Here is a 14,251-nt window from a genome sequence, read left to right as displayed (position 1 = left end):
CGTATAATATCCAGAGTATAATAAAAATGACCAAACATGAAAGAAAACCAAAAGAATGTGGCCCACAGTCAAGATAAAAGTCATCAATAAAACTGCCGTTTATGGGTTACAATAAGGAAATGGGGAACTTTAAAACGCGATTACTGAATGATCAAGGATGGACTTAAGAGAAGGTGGTCACATAGCAGATAAATGAGAAGAGTTTAAAAATGAATCAGATGGAAATTTGAAAACTTAAATTATATCATCTTAAATAAAAATTTAGTAAATTTGCATATATAACAAAAATTAATCAATCTGATTAAAATCAAATTATTAGGATAAAAAATTAAAAAGAATAAAGTTTGAGGTACAAAAACAAGCTCATAAAAATACAAGTAATTGAAGTTATTATTTCACAATGAAGAAAGATGACCCTAAATAAAAGTGTGGATCTGTAGAAGTGAAGAAAAGCAACAGATTACAGGGAATGTGAGTAATGCTTTTTCCATAATTGCTTTAGAACCTACATGCCTATTTACAGAAAAACTAAGATATCCTACCACGGAGTTTACAACATATATATAGATAATATGTGTCTTACACATGATATGGAGAGGTAATATGTGTGTCTTATATATGTACACAATATATGACAACAGCCCCAAAATGAGAGCAGTAAATGGAACTATACATTGAAACAATTCTTGTATTTTCTGAAGTACAGTGGAAACTCTTAATAAAAGGCATTAGCTTAGAAATCATATAGTACTCCCTATGGCAATAATTTTTAAAATACTAAGATATGTGGCTTTAAAGACAATGTAGAAATTCAACGAGAATACACAGAACTTTTTGAATTAAAGGAAGGAAAATAAGCTAAATAATTCAAATTGAAAAATGGTGTTTTTAAGCCTGGTAAGAACAAGCTAATTATTTTTGTCTTGAAGAGCTATGACTTGAACACAAAGGTAAAGGCCAGTTGGAGAGGGGCAGAGGGAACAGCATGGACGGTTGGAGCAGCAGGCAGAAGTACAGAGTGACCACGGCAGACCAAGTAGACATGAAGACGGGATGATTGCCAAAGATGGAGTGGTTCGTTTCATAATAATAGAAGAATCAAAAGGACACAGAGCCAGGGATTTAGCTCAATGGTGCCGTCGCCTGCCTCGCAAGCACAAGGTCCTGAGTTCAATCACAGGTACCCCCCCCCAAAAGGTCATAGGTATGTATGAGCCCCAGAAGCGAATTTTAAAATTTAAACTAAAAACTAAGTATCTAGAAAGAAATGTGAACAGATCTTCATCATAGATGGAAACTTTCATACCCTTCTCTCGGTGATTGGTGGAGCAGTGGTTGATTGAAGATAAAAAATCAGTATGGTTATCTGAAGAAAAACTGGAGACAACACTGTCAGCCGTTTTGATCTAGTTGATATTTGCAAAGCATTGCATATAACAGATGTATAAAGTACTTCTTTCCAAATGCACAGAGCACATTCACAAGGATGAATAATGTGATGTATCATAAACCAAGCTTTCATAAATCCCAACAACTGAATGTTACAGAGTGTGAATTTTCATGAAAATAAATTAGAAATCAATAATTATATTTTTCAAAAATGCCAACTTCTTGAGGAAAGAGTACACAGTTCTACATAATCACTTTTCCAGAAGAAATTACAGGAGAATTTAGAGAATTCTGAAATTCAACATGTTGCAACCCATGCTATGAATCTTGTGATGGTTAATTTTAAGTGTCAGCTTGATTGGGAAGGGACCTGATCGCTGGTAAGGCATTATTTCTAGATGTCTTTGGGAGGATGTTGGTATCAGGATCAGTAGATTGGATGACAAAGATTCACCCTTATGGATATGAGCAGGTGCCATCCAGTCCTTTGTAGAGATGATAAAGAGCTTAGATACAAAGCCTGCCCAAGGCAGTTAAGTAACTTTGGACTTCCCTACAAAGGTATGACAAGTTACAGATGGGCCTAAGCAAAAGAACGAAAGCTCACAAAAGCCAGAGATTTCAAGAGGGATCTACGAGTGCATCATGTAAACCACTGAAGAGAGATCGAGAAACATGAAATCTTAAATGCGTCCATTGCTTTTGGCAATAAAGGTATTATTTGCAGCTTAACTGGGGGCAAATGGCAAATGAATGCTGGGAGCTGAAAGACAAATGAGATATGGAAAGAGTGAGATGGGCCTCATTTTCAAGAACCTGGTCTGGGAGCAGAAATGAGAAGTCAGATAGCAAACAGAGGTGCCGCAGAGGCAGGGAGAGGCTGGATGCCCAGGACTGTCGCAGCTGCGGTCCCCACACCACAGAGGTGCAACTGGCATGGAGCAGCAACCTCTAATGGCTCTAATAAAAATACAGGTTGGCTGTCATTTGGTCATTAATACTTTTTTAAAAATGTCTTAGTGTTATTTTAACAACAGTCAAGTAGATTGTCACATTCTCCTCATTTTGCTTAGGTAACTTTTTTTAAAATCTCCCAGAACATGAAAAAGTGAATCATGTTTCAGATCTTTAGTGAATAGTTTTAAAAGTCAAAATCCATGGTGTCTGAAATATTCAGCTTTATTTTATGTCAGAACTGGGGAGCATTTCTTGACTTTTCATTCATCTGAAGAATGAACAACAGGACCAATTCAGAAGTAAACCCAGGAGAAATCCCACTTTGGTTCCATGCCTCCGGCATGACACAGGTACCTACTTGTTTAATTATTTTGCTAAGGGTCCTGGGCTTTTTATATGTGAACTTGTCATATATAAACTCAGTTGGTGACATGATCCAGAATAGTCAGTTTTAATGCAGTTTCAAAGGACAAAAACACTTCCATGCAGTTACCAAATACAATCAAAGGATCCTTAATACCACTAACCTGCCTGAGAATGTGATGTTTGGTCTGTGATCTGCTCTGCAAGGACTGAGGCTGTTGTGAAGATATCTGTCATTTCTAAATCTTCCTGCAGGAGCAGTCAGGTGAGGAGTCTAAGAAGACAGTTCCTTGGTAGCCAAGTGTGCACTTGGCTTTTACCAGTTGGCCACATTGGGCATGAGGATGACAGGAGTTTACAGCAGTGGTTCATCCCCTGTGTCTCTGGTGTGAACATGTCAGTCCTTCCAGCAACCTTGAGGCTGTCACCATCTGGAGCAGGACCATGGAAACAAAGCAAGACAATCCATAAATCAAGGGTAAAAATATTCCAAGACCTACAACTACTGGTGAAAACAGCCCAGATTTCCTAAAATACATGTTTTGATCCAGATGTGCATGTGAATATACAATGAGATATTTAACAGGAAAACTACTGAGTTAAAACCAAGTATTTTTGCTGTAAAATAGAGGATCAGTTTGATACGTGCATGATCTCTTTTATTTGCAAATGTGAATGGCAGACCCACCACAATGTCAGTCTAGAGAATCCCCGGGGGACACTGGCTTCCCTGATCATCACATTTTGCACTGGGGCCATTCTTTCTCAGCACCAACTCACTTCAAACCCCTGCTAGATGCACCACCTGAAACAAAGACCTATACATACAAAACTGAGCAGAAGCCACACGATTGCTCTACATTTTCAAGATTTGATGACATGTTATGCTGTCTGAGGATCAGTGGTTGTAGCACTTGGTCTTCAGTAGGCATTTAATTTGGATGCCTTTTACTTCTGTAATTATATGGTTCTGACCATTTTTTAGCTTGATTTTCTGATGAATTACTTCCCTCACTACCAAAGATTGCTCTTTACTTACTCATAGCCAAAAGGGAAATAAAGATTATATGTCATTACGCTAATAACCATGCTGTTCTACATGTTTGCATAATTCTGTATCCAAAGTGTTCAGATCACAGTGATGGAAATGCCTGTTTGTGCATTTATCACTGAAATGGCCTGATTTCCTGAGCTTTCTTGTCCTAGGAGATAACTGCTATATCCTAATTGCTATTTTTGTGTGATAAAATTTTTGTATTCAGAAGTGCAAGGGCCTTCACTCCTTTCTGTACATGTGTATTCCTCGGGTTCAATCCCCAGGAACTTGAATTTGGTGCATAATTCTTATTTCCCCTCAGTTGGCAAGGAAACAATCAGATCTTAACCATGACAATAGGGCAGTGTTACAGCCCAAGTGTGGCCAGGCTCCAGAGCACAGTCCCTCAGCTACCGGGGAGCAGAACTCAGCATGTCCTTAGTTCTCCAGAAGGAAGTGTTTGCCGCGAGCATCGGTGAGAAGCAGAAATTTTACTTCCTGTTTAAAAAAGGAGGGTGGATGGAGGTTTTACACCTTATGGTATATAGACTGATAAGGTCAGGACCTCACAACCAGGAGTCTTTCTCTCTAGCTCTCCCTGCCACACACCTCAGCATCTTCTTCTGCCTGCTTTGCATCTGTCCATCCCCCACATTCCTCCTCTCCCCATTGTCTAAAACAGCAATTTCCAGCACTGACCATGAGCTGTGCATGGCTATTTGAATTTAAGTTAATTAAATGCAACTAAAAATTCAATTTCTTAGGCCTAGCAGTCACATTTCAAGTGCTCATGAGTCACACTTGGGTCAACAGTGCAGATAAAGGGCAGTGTTGGACAACGCTGATCTATAGGAATTAAAATGGCTCCTAGCTTACCAGCTCATCTTTCAAAAGAGGAAATAGAAATCGCAAAAGTAAGAGAAGAAATAGCAAGTGAGGCAGAGACACAGGGAAGCAAGAATTCATGTTGCTAGCTAACCTTTCTCTCAGTAGAAACCAGTTCAAGAATTTATTATGTAATAATAACCACCAGATACTGTTGAATTTTCTCTCTTCTCCAGGGACAAGAAGGAGGCAAGAGGAAGGGAAGACTACATAAGCTACGTCTTCAACAAAACCGGAGACAGAAAATGTGAAAATTATGAAATACGTGTGGAGGCAAAATCAGGTAGAACCAGCAAAGTATTCGTGCAGTTCGAAGCAGTGCACCAGAAACACCATGAGCCACACAGGTGGTCTGAGCTGGGCTGGGGTCTCAGGCAGCCCTTCTCCAGGTGGAGCTGCTATGACAGCTAAGGTGCACAGAGCACTGTCACTGTGGCTGCCTGTAGCAGAAGGTCCCTCGAGAACCTGGCACGGGTGGATCTGAGAAGGCACCATCTTCCCATGGGCAAAAGATAGGGCTGTGCTCCTGGTGAGGGTGTCTGGTGGTGGAGCAGGGCTCTGGGGTGAGGGTGGAGGCTAGAGGCTCAGGTGATGATGAATCAGTGCCTCTCCTTAGCTCCAGGCTCCGGGCAAACCACCCCAGCTCCCCACGCTACTCCCAGAACAGTCTCCTGCTCACGTCTAGTGTGGGAATCCAGTTCATCCCAGCCTGAGTGAGAAAATGCCCCACAGCATCTTGTTAGAGGTTAAACTGTCCAATGGATGATGGAGTCTTCGCCCTCAGAGCCTCAGCATATGACTCCAGTTGGAAATCGATTGGCTGCAGATGGGATTAGTCACATGAAGTCAGGCTGGGGTGTAGTAGCCCGTGTCCTGATGAGGGGAGAAGAGATGGGAGGCGACAGGGCCCTGTGACGAAGGAGGCAGAGACTGCAGAGCCATCATGGCCAGGCAGGGCTGTCAGGGATGGCTGGGAAGCTCTGGAGCTGGGCCCAGGCCAGTAGGGACCCCCGAGGGCTGTGGAGGGCACGTGGCTCTGCCACCACTTTGACTTTTTATTCCCAGCCTTCATGACTGTAAAGCAATAAATTCTGTTGTTTTAAGCCATCCATCTTGTGGTACTTTTTAATGACAACACTAGCAAACTAATATAATTCTTGCAGTGATACTATAAAAGCAAAGAATAATGGCATTTTTTATTTTCAAAGAAATCTTACCAGAAAAAAATGTTATAGCAAAAGGATAAAAAATTACCACACAATCTTTCACTGTGAATAATACAGAAGCAATTGTAGCCCTGAAGGAAATACAAGGATCAGAATGATATGACCGGACAGGAGGAGCCAATGTCTAGACAGACAGCAGTAAAGTGGAAACAGGCAGCATTTGGACTGGGAGAATTGCTTTGGGAATTAGGACTAAACTACAGGATCAGAGGAGATACTGATACCATAGGAAGCATAAGAAAAGTTACAGAGGAAAGATGTGAAAATAAACAAGTTTAAAAGATATAAAAATATTGGCAATGTGATACTTCAAAAAGAGGCAAAAGGCATCAAATATCGACATAATAGAGCTCCACCAAAAACTAAATGATGAGAAGACTCAACCTGTCAACATGTATCTCAAGAAAATTTAAGTAAAAGAAGACTTGAATCTCCTCATGAAAAAGAAGCCATTACTCGGGGGAGAGATTCACCACAACACAGAATGGTCAATTCTGAGACATAACCTGAAAACATATTTACTTTTAAAGGTATCAGGAAGATATAGCATGGTGATTTTAGGTGTAAGACGGCCACGCTGATGCCAGACTTTCCACAGCCAGTTCCTAAGAAGGCGAGGAAGAAACCCTCTGAGGAAAGAAGGAAAACATTCAAGGAAGGGGCATGCAAGCCTCAGTCTGTATCCTGGTCACTGCCTTTCACACAGAACAAATGATGGACAAACATTACTGCTTCAGACTCAACCAAGACCCAAGAGTCATTACCAGCTCCAAGGAGTACAGTGCGGAGAGGAAACCCAGCCAACTCAAACAGGATGGAAAATGGCGGAGGAGGACAGGCGGTGAGACATTGATGTCCCTAAGACACACGTCAGGTGATGGCAAATAGGTGGCAAGTGATAAAATGAAAGAAAATGCGATGTATTCTGAAAATGTATAAACAGTATCACAAGTGGGAATGGGGGAGGAGGGAAGAAAATGGTAAGTAGTGTAAGTTCACTGTTGCTTTACTGGAACAGCTAAAAATTAATGTATATCATTGAAACTGGGCAATCAATCTTAATTAAGCATTTGACTCTGATATCTGCACAGGTCGAGTCTAGCTCAACCCTCGCTGACTGTGCGGGATGACAGAGGGACTTGCAGGTTGTCACACTGCTGGTGGGTGAGGAAGGACCACAACAGATGGAGCCCAGTTTACCTCACTTATAATCAAGGGCATCATTTACTGAATCTAAATTAAACCTTGCTGGTCCTAAAGTAACTCTTCCTAACATCTGCTTCCCCTGAGCACAAGCTCTTGGTCTTTCTCCATCTCACATAGCAAAGTGTTCTCTCCCCCACTCTCCCTACCGCCCCCCCCTTCTACACAAACCACCGCAGGTCAACACTATGGATGTCAGTCTGACCCCAGAATATATGACATACAATTGCACTTCAGCTATGAAAGTGGTTGTTTAGGCAGATAATCCTAGGATCTTCTAAATCCTAACTCTTTTCCTAGCAGCAGGAATTGGGTATGTTGGAATAACCCAGGCCATAGAAGGTCCTGAGCTCCAGAGAAGCTAGGCAACAGGAGTGGGTGAGCCAGCCTTGTCAGCATGCTCCCTAGGGAAGGGCACTAAGTTGAGTTCATGCTTTACACGAAAGCAAAGTTCCAAGAAACTTCAAGAATCACATGCTATCACATCAGATTGTATTCATTCAGTACAATATGGTATGCTCGAAAGAAAGAAAATCAATGAGGAAAAGTGCAATGAATCTGGATCCAAAGGTCGCCAGTGGCCATTAGAGATGTCCCGGGTCTTGGTGCCCATGCTGGTGCACTCAGGAAAGTGACCAGGACAGTCCATTTGAAGCTTGGGTGGTGAAGACTTAGAGAAGACCCAAGAAAGAGAAGCAGTTGGTGGGAGCTCTGGCTGCTAATTACCATCCCCCCCATTCCTCATCCTGTGATGCTACATGTTCACACCCTCTCTGGCCTGTTTACACCTTTCTCCCACTGGAGACCTAACATGTTTCCAGCTGTCTCCACATTTTGGGAATTCTGACAGTGCACTGAGAATGCCCATCTTCCCCCTGAGTAGTAGTGGAAGCCTGTCCCGCCCTCCTGTGCTATCCGTCTAGGACCCAGGCCGTGTAGTAGAAGGCTGCCTTGGAACCTTGAGATGCCCAGCTCAAAGGGATGTTCTAAGTTTTTGGCAACACATCCAGTCTCCTGCAGTTAGAAGAACCACAAGCTCCAAAGCACCCCTGTGGATAGGGTCGATACCACCAAACCCAGAAACCCCTGTGCAAGGACCAAGTAGACAGCAGATTTCTCCTAGGGTTCACCATTCTGCACAAAGTTTTCTTTCCTGGTTTGATAATGTAAAGTTTCCATCTGTTTTCACTTTGGGGCAGTTTGAAAAGTACTAGGAAAATTGTAGGGGGTAACCAAAGCTTTCCAACGTGAATTTTATTTTCCCAGTGGAGCCATCTGGAATTCTTAAAAAATGCAACAACAGAAAACAAGGTGGCTACGTACGCCATCTGCTACTGAAGGCCTTTGGCCATTCTTTTCCATATCTACTGCCAAGGGAGGTCTGCAAGACATGGCAGTTCCAAGAGCAGCTGAAACACAGCAAAACAGTAGCAATGGAAACCCAGTCACAGATCCCTGTTGTTTGGTATGGTTGAATATTTTTCTATTTGGAATAAGTTCATTTCAAGATAAACACACTCCGATGAAAGAGCAGAATGGCATTTTAATCATCCTTAAGCAGGAAAAGAGATAAGTACTTTTTGGCAGCAAAACTTTCCAGTTTTAGAAGAGAAGATTGAGAGAAGGCCGAGTACACTGTCAGTTCCACCAGGCTCTCGATTAGTTGTTGAGGCCAAGCAAAAATAGCTCTCGTGGCTCCCATTGTTCTGCAGCTGTGGGCTTCCTCATGCTTGCTGTCTCCTTCCTTAGGACTCACCCTGGAGGTTGCCCAGTTTCCTGTCTTGATTTCCTCCTTAAATTGTGATGTGTTGTGGGGCAAGGGCCACCTCCCAGCACCTCTTTCCAGACTTTGCAACCCATCCATCCTGGAGAGCTCATCGTGCTCTTCAGACCCCTGGATTCTTGACCGCAGGCACACAGAGACTGTGTCTGATTGTGCATGCTTCAGTCATCCCAGGGGAGCTGAAATGGGTCGTGCTCTGGACAGCCCAAAGAGAGGTGAGCCCTGAGTAGGGTGTGTGCACAAGTCTTAGGCCTAATGCATTTCCCTTTCCCAAAATCTCATTTTGTTTCTTGCTGCTTCATTGAGAAGCATTCCAGATTGCTAAAAGTATAACCTGCTTTTAGAGTTTAGCAATTACTAAAAGGGTTATGTATGTACATGTATGTCAAATCCCATCCAAGGGGAAGTCACAGGCCTAACAATTTAATTTCAAAGGGAAGGAAAAGATTACCAACTACACTTTTGAACAATGGCAGAAGATAACAAGATAAGAATGCTGTGAAAAACCTACAGAGACATCCAGATATAAAAATGAGACAAGGCATAAGATACAAATGCAGTTGTTGCCCATTTAACCTGCCCCAAGGATGCAGAACATGTGACATCACCATTTGGTGACCTCACCATGAAGATCACAGTGACCACCAGGAAGTGAACCAGAAAAGAACAATGAAGTCACACCTGTGCCAAGAATGTAATGCAAGGCACCACAATCAAGATTAACATGTAAAGACTGTTCTGAAGCATTCAGTAGGATTTCCATTGGTCATCTTGCAAAATCTCCTTACACGGGGCAGCACATTCATCAAAAGTTTTCTGTTCTTGTTACTGTAGCACATGGGTTGGTTCTGCTTTCCATGGGCCTGGCTTCCAAATGCAGCATGTTCCCAGCCCTGTCCTGCTGCTCCACACTGAGCCCCTAGGAGGAAGCTGTCTTGCTGTCCTGCTCAAAAAGAGTCACCATCCACTGCTTTCCCAGCAGCCACTGAGGAGTGAGTGTTCTATTCCATGACCATTCACTCACATGCAGGGCTGCAGTTTTACCCACGTCTGTCAGGTCTGCTCCCTCCGGGCTCTGGTGTCCACGGTGGTCTCCCCTGACAGCCCCTCTCCCCTGCTCTCATCCCCTGCTTTTACAGGGCAGTGTGCTCCTTCGGGGACCCGGGACCATAAAGGTCTTTTTTATTGTCGAGATCTGGGGAAGGCACTGCAAGCACTTGGAGACCCAAAGCCAAGATGCCGCTGAAGGCACCTCGGGGCCAGGCCAGCAGGGCCATCCATGAAACAGCAGCACGCCTAGGCTGGAGCCTGGCCAGCTCCTGGTCCTCACCTTCACAGCGCAGTCCCGACCACCTACCTCTCTGGACACTTCCTGCACCTGCTCCTGGCCATGAAGCTGGGCTGGCTTGTCCCTTGCAGCACTTGATCTAATACCTTCTCTCTGAGGTTTCCATGAAGCAGCAGATTTGCCTTTGTGGCTGTCCATTCCCTGCCAGGCTGTGGACTCCTGCTGTGTGGTCCGGAGCTCAGATAATGTTCTCAAGGTCACGCAGGTGGCAGGGTGCTGCCTTTCTCATTGCCATCTGTCCAGCACCCTCACTAGCTTGTTGTAAGGATTTTTTAAATCTTGGAAGGATTGGACAAAAGGAGACATTCTTGTTTCAAATGCTGCATTTTTGCTTTTGCACTGTCCGTCACTGCTTGGACATCTGGCTGACCCCTAGCCAGATTCTTTAAGCATAGAGGAAGTGGTCCTCACCCTCTTCTATCTCTGTCAGGGCTCTCACACTCCTCAGTGAGGCTAGCACCTTTGAAGGATGCTAAAGTGCACCTCACGTTAACTGACACTACTCTCCTGAGAGGGAATGACTGTGTCATTACAGCCCCCGAAGACAGTGGCCTGGGCTCCCATCTGGGATCTGCTCTCCTTCCCGTGTGACCTCAGGATCTTACCTGAGCTCTCAGTGCCTCTGTTTTCTGTCTGAGGACAGGTGACCACGAGGATGAGCTGAGCACAGGGCAGCGACTGGCATGGAGTGGAGCTATGTCAGGGGCTGATGAACAGGCGAGGGAGGATGGTCTGGCGTTAGTTACGCTCCTGTTGCATGTCATGAATGCATCAAGTCGGGGAAATGCACCTCACTCTTGCATCCCCAAGAGAAGTCCAAGCTGTCTTGAGCATGGGAGGTGCAGGCTGGCTGGCTGCGCATCTTGGTCTGATCCACGTGACCCTCCCTAGCTCACTGGCTTCTGATCCTGGCATAAGTATGAAAACCATGGATCTGCTGGGCTCACCGCTGCCTCCGCTTTCTAATTTTTCCTTCTCCAAACAGTGGCATTTTAATAGTTTTGCCTGCAGCAAGTAATGTCCTTTAAATTCACATTAAGAATTCATTCTTTTGGTTTATCCTTCCTGAATCAAGCTAATTATGTATCATCTGAAAGCCCTTTAAATTATAATCTGAATGTGTTACATTTCCTAATTTATAATGGCTCATCTTGGCAAATTGGGAAATACAAAAAAAGAGTGAATCAGTGTTGATTAGGGATGACAATGCGGGACAGATGCTGGTCAGCCTTTGCAGTGTGCTGGGGAGGCCATTGCTCAGGCTTTGTCCTTGGACAAAGGGCTCGGCCACGTGACCCTGTCCTCCATAAGAAAGGGGCAGAAGAGCATGCTGGGAACAGCACTGCTGAAGCCACTCTGTACCGCACCTCGCAGGCATCACCTGTGTGGTGGCACAGTGGCTCTGGACATGAGCCAGCACCTCAGATCCTGAAATTCTTCACCTTTTTCCCTAGAATTTCTCTTTCATCTTTTCAATCAGCAAACATTTTCTGGACGACTCTATGTACAAGGTTCTGTGTAGACATGGAGTGGAGTGAAATAAAAGAATTAGCAGCCCAAGAACCTACAGCACAGAGCAATGCTTCCTGTAGAACCTTCTGGAAGGATGGAGATGCTCTGGGTCAGCACCAGCAGACACCCTTCTCACAGGTGAACACTCAACTCTGGGATGCAGTTCGTGGGACCCAGGGACAGAATTTTCAATTTTACTTAAATTTAAGTTGTCACATTATCTGAGGTGTGGAAGGTGAGAGAAACCCGTGCTCTTTGTTTATTATTTAAAATTTTCCAAAGCTTTTCTGTCAGTGTTTCCTTCATGCCACACCCTCTGTCCCTACCTCTGTCTCTCACACCCAGCCCCATTTGTTCCCTGTGCAGAGCAACACTTACTGATTTTCCTTATTTATCCAATGACCGCCTTGCAGAGATGAACTTTCTAGAGTAAAGAGAGAGGAAATGGAAAAAATAGTTACAGACAAACTATAGAAAAGTAAATCCGAGGGAGATCTTGGGGACAAAAATAGTTCTCAACAGAAACCTCCACTCATCCCCCAGGGGAAGCATCAGTTTTAGGAAGGAGTAGGAGAGGCCACAGTGTTGTATGTTGAGCTAATACATGTGAGTTTGTAGGCACTAAAAGCAACTGCACTACAAGTTTGAAGGGCTCTTTCACTGCAGAAACTCTCAAACGTAATGATCATCTCAGAGACACTAGGAGTTCCGTGGGCGCCTGGGCTGAGCCTTGGTAGATCTACCAGTGTCCCTGAGGCCACTAGAGTTCCTGACACAATCGCTAGCTGTGCATATTAAACAAAAGGATTTGAAGTTTACTGTCATATTCTTAGATGTAAACAAAGATAAAAACTAATTTTGTTCACAGTTGTTAAAACCATTATGAATAAGCAAAATCAAAGTACAGTAATATTGGGACTCATTTTTTAGAACATGTGAATAAGAGTTTTGTTTTTCAAATTCAAATCTACATAATTCAATGGAAAATTTTTGCAAGGAAGGTGCAAATTCCACAAGCATTTGTAAACTGATCCCCTTTTCAAATTGTTTTATGTTCATCAAAGATGGATTTGAGAGTCTATCCTTTTTTTCTGAGGCGTTAACTTATGTTCCCTTATTCACACCATTTTTTACACTGACTTGAACAATACCACTATTGCCACCTATAGGTCAAAATTATTTTGGGGGTTGTTTTTTGTAATCAAGATAAGGCGGAATTAACAACCAATGGAGACTTGATTATTTTGGATAGTTGAGCTCGACAGCCCATGAAAGTCATGGTTTTTGCACTTGTTTTGGGTTTGGTTTTAGGGTTTTGGATGGAAATCTTTTCTCATTGATACTATAAAGGTCGCTAGCTCCTCAGCCACTACGCTGAAAATAATTACATTTTTGATGACTAAGGATGACTGTCATTGGTGTGAATTATTATGTCTAGCTGAGCAGTACTTCTCATGTGCAAATGTAGCCCTGAATAGAAAACTATGTCACTGTGCTGTCCCTTTCAGGGGTTTCACTCAGTGGAAGCTCTAGCCACATGACGGACTCCCAGACCATGGAACTGTCCCCTTTGGTGATTCCTCTCCCTCCATAGGTTCCCCTAGGTCTCCGTGGTTGTAAATCAATCACTACCCTGAGTTTGTTTGCAAAATAAGGGTAATTTGTAACTGAATGTGTGCCTTTGGAATGTCCACATCTACATTACCGATTTGTGACCCTGATTTTGTCCCCTCCCACAAAGGATTTATAATTTGCATCTTGAGGCTCAGCTGTATTAAGAACCAGAGAAATTACTGAATTACCACTCTAGGTAGGTGACTTGTTAACGACTTCCAATTATTTGAGTGACTCTTAATGATATCTTCTCAGCATTTGCATTATGTACTTGTCATCATTTGAATGTCTTCTTCTTATTAATGACTTCCCTCAGCCTTAACCTTAGTTTTATTGTCATATGTGGTAATGTTTCATAGTTGCAGTAAATCAATTTTTTAAAAAAGGTTTTATAATATCTTCAAAATTTGAAAATTTGTTATCCATAAATCTTTCAATTCCAGTTTTAATAGTCCATGTAACAGTTAATAAAAATATTATTTTTCTTCAAATTGGCCAAATGTGTTATTTTCTGAAAGAGCTAATGATCTCCAATCAACCAAGTAGCAAATAGAACATTACTTACTGATTTTTAACTTCATAGGTAAATTACACCTTGATACTTGGTAGCCTTTTGAAAACTAAATGACTCCCAAGTTTTTTAATTGAAAGTGTCTTATTAGTTTGGACAAAGCCTTGGACAATACTTCAACACTGCAAAGAAATGTGAAGCAGACTTTATTGTCTGTCATCTACAGACTGGAACATTCTTTCATAAAATTCTAAATTATAACTTTTCTGGAAAAAAGCTCCATTTAGACATCCATTATCCTTATTTAGAAAAATTTTTTATTATCTCTTATATGAAATATCTGTTTATGTTTACAATGAACAACAGATGAGCAAATGTAAGTAAAGAGACATTAGGTAAACGTGAGAGAGGCTCAGAAAGCACC

The 14,251-nt window shown here is 42.7% G+C and overlaps 1 long non-coding RNA gene across 1 annotated transcript in view; it reads left to right on the top strand.

Annotated features, from left to right (window-relative positions):
* The window catches only part of LOC147821909 (uncharacterized), a 72,864-nt gene extending 58,876 nt beyond the window's left edge, over positions 1-13,988 (top strand). The window contains exons 2-3 of the long non-coding RNA XR_015446386.1: positions 4,807-4,913; positions 9,982-13,988. This is a non-coding gene — a long non-coding RNA (uncharacterized LOC147821909). The remainder of the gene's footprint in view (positions 1-4,806; positions 4,914-9,981) is intronic.
* The last annotated feature ends 263 nt before the right edge of the window (positions 13,989-14,251 follow it).

Source organism: Heterocephalus glaber, unplaced genomic scaffold (genome assembly GCF_053883595.1).
Source record: "Heterocephalus glaber isolate CG9 unplaced genomic scaffold, H.glaber_assembly_v1.0 deba00001688, whole genome shotgun sequence".
Taxonomy (NCBI): domain Eukaryota; kingdom Metazoa; phylum Chordata; class Mammalia; order Rodentia; family Bathyergidae; genus Heterocephalus; species Heterocephalus glaber.
The sequence above is the reverse complement of the archived record's forward strand: the minus strand, read 5'-3'. Positions and strand labels throughout refer to the sequence as shown.